A 3,365-nucleotide genomic window follows, 5' to 3' on the forward strand; every position below is an offset into this window, starting at 1 on the left:
ATCGAGAAAGTACAAAAAGAAGTTGAAGTCGTAAGAAATGACTTAAGGGACCTTCATTTGGAAAATAAAAAGTTAAGAGTCACTATCAAGAATAGTGGGTTGGGTAAGTCGTCAACAGAATGGAGAGAAGAATTAAACAATGCTAAAGGCGGGATGGAATTTTAGAAAAAGAGGGCAGAGAAGGAGGAGGAAAAGGCTGCGCGGGTTATGATAGAATTGAGAAAGAAAAGTGCTGAACACGAAGCTATGTCTACCAAATGGACAACCAGTCAATCTAAACGTCAAAGCTTAAGAGAAAGAGTACGGGATCTAGAAGATGCGTTGCGAGCTCGTCAGCAACAATTGGATACTCTCTTAAAAACCTTGGAAGAAAAGAATGATCAATATGATGGAGACACTCACGCTTATAAAATAGACCTCCAAGAAAGAGAAATGTAACTTGGCTTTTTGATCAACAAAATCTGTGAAGCGGCTGTGCACATGGTACAACTATCAGATGAAGCAGAGGATTTCAGTTGCCAATTCCCGCCGAGCCAACAATCGAGCATATCGGAGTTATTAGAGCGAGTAAAGAAATATAGTGATATAGCTAGGAAGTTTGTGTAATGGTCGAATCAAAAAAATGGCGAAATGTTTTGTAATGAACTCTTTTGATGAATGAAATGCCTAATAGGGACTATCTCGAAATCAACACCAATTTCTCGCATTTCTTTCATGACTGACATTCATTCAACATTTATTCATTCATTCATTGCATATACATATCCCATAATTATTCGCTAAGGTTAGAATAATATAATTCGTAGTTGCAACACTTCAAATCTGGAACCACGCTATTCGTATAAAACGCGTCGACAAGCTAGAGCAATGGAGGCTGAGTTCAATGAAAGAATCGAAAGGATGGAAAGAGTCCAGAAGGAATTACAAGAACAACTGGCTAAGTCACAGCAAGAAACGAGGGATTTGATAGTAAGATCTCGAGAGGAATCACTTGAACAAAAGGATCAAATGGCTAGAATGATGGAGATGATGTCAGTTTTGGTCAAAGGAAAAGGACCCGTGCAGAACTCCGACAGTATGGAACCTCAATCAAGAATTAATCATGACCAGGATCCACTCCATCCCCCAGGATTCACTCCACCGCATGCCCATGTAGCACAAAGAGGGTATACTCAAGGGGAATCCACAGGCTTGGAACAACGACCTATGCTATTTGCTCATCTAGGGCAAGGAACATTTATGTCAAATCCCGGAGCAACCCCTGCCAATCCTGTAGTTCCAGATTTAGATGATCCGACCGAAATAGCCAAGTTGAAAATAGATGATCACGAGGCTCAAGAGAGGTATAGGAGCTTGGAGGAAAGACTTAAGGCAATAGAAGGTACTGAAGTCTTCCCTGCACTAGGTGCTTAAGAACTCAGTTTGGCACCTGACCTAATCCTGCCTCCGAAGTTCAAGGTGCATGATTTCGAAAAGTACGATGGGACAAGATGTCCAAAAGCACATCTTGTCATGTTTTGCCGAAAAATGACCGGTTACGTGAATGAAAATAAGCTACTTGTACATTGTTTCTAAGATAATCTAGTAGGATCGGCTCTTCGGTGGTACAACCAGCTCAGTAAAAAAAGGATCCGATCTTGGAAAGACTTGGCGTCGGCATTCTGTGAGCAGTACAAGCATATATCAGATATGGTGCCTGATCGGATGACTTTACAAATGATGGAGAAAAAGCCGTCAGAAACTTTTAGACAGTATACACAGATATGGAGGGACGTCTCAGCCCAAGTGGAACCCCCACTGACGAAAACAGAGATAACCGTCCTTTTTATCAACACCTTAAAGACGTCGTTTTATGACAAACTAGTGGGAAGCGCCATGAAGGACTTTGCGGATATTGTAATATCCGGTGAGCTTATAGAAAACGCCGTCAAGAGCGGTAGAATGGAAGGTCAAGAAAGTTCAAGAAGGGTAGCGCCCATGAAGAAGAAAGAACCAGAAGCCCACATGGTGGGAATGTGAAGCCGTTATACCCTTAATCTGTATCCAAACCAACGCCGACCTCGGAATTATCCACCTATAAATTTCTTTTATCCTCCTCAAACCCCTTACTACCAAACACTGCCTCCTTACTCTTCTTACCCAGTTTACGCCACAAGTAACCCGAGACCAACCGCCACATTCCTACAAAATACAATACCCGCCCAAGGTCAACCCAAAAACGAGCAGAGGCCAGTAAAACCCAATTCTGAGATACCACAATTTACCCCTATTCCTATGTCATATGGGGAACTGTAACCAAAACTTTCGGAGAAGCAATTAATATCCCCGCATTATATGGCACCCTTGAGGCCCCCATACCCGAAATGGTACAACCCAAATGCTAGTTGCGTGTACCACACCGGGAACCAGGGGCACTCTATGAAAAACTGCCTTACCTTCAAAAGGAGAGTTTAAGGACTCATCGATGCGGGTATTCTGCGATTTGATGGTACCGGCGGTACAACCGGAAACCCATTCCCTAACTATACCAAAGGAAATATGAGCATAGTAGGGAAAGAAGATGAATGGCAAGTCAGAAGATGTGTTTCAGAAATAAGGACGCCTCTGCAGAAAATCTGGGAGGCACTGGTTAAGAAGGGATTGCTCTGTCGCCCCGACAATAATCTTAGAAAAGAATGTCAGGTTTTTTGTGATTTTCATGGAATTGTAGGGCATGACATTCAATCATGTGAGGAATTTAAAAGGTTACTGCAATACCGGATAGATAACAAGGAGATTAAGATCATTAATAAAAGAGAGGCCAATGAGAGAGAAGTATGTGCCTCTGACAATTAATCGTCAGGTTTTCAGTATAGCTCCGATCGACCATTGCAAGGAAGGAACCGGTGAAACCAAAAATGATAATTGAAGTACCATCTCCTTTACCCTACAAAGATAATAAAGTAGTACTATGGAAATACGACGTCAATATCGTCACACCTGAAGACAAAAAATCCAAAGCTGTAACTGGAAACGTTGGAGAAGTAAGTCATTTCACTCGCAGTGGGAGATGTTATTCGAAAGAAGTTGAACCAGTGAAAGAGCCGATAGATAAGAAAGAAGCACGGGAATTCTTAAAGTTTATCAAACATAGTGAGTATAATGTGGTGGAATAATTGAGCAAGCAGCCAGCACGAGTCTCGGTATTGTCTCTACTGTTAAATTCAGAACCCCACCGGAACGCCTTGTTAAAGGTGTTGAATCAAGCTTACGTGGCAAACAATATATCCGTTGAGAAGCTTGACAGATGGGTGAATAATTTAAACGCGGATAATTTCATTTCTTTTAGTGATGATGAAATACCGCCTAATGGTAGAGGCTCTGTG

This window comes from Gossypium hirsutum, chromosome A05 (assembly GCF_007990345.1).
Source record: "Gossypium hirsutum isolate 1008001.06 chromosome A05, Gossypium_hirsutum_v2.1, whole genome shotgun sequence".
Taxonomy (NCBI): domain Eukaryota; kingdom Viridiplantae; phylum Streptophyta; class Magnoliopsida; order Malvales; family Malvaceae; genus Gossypium; species Gossypium hirsutum.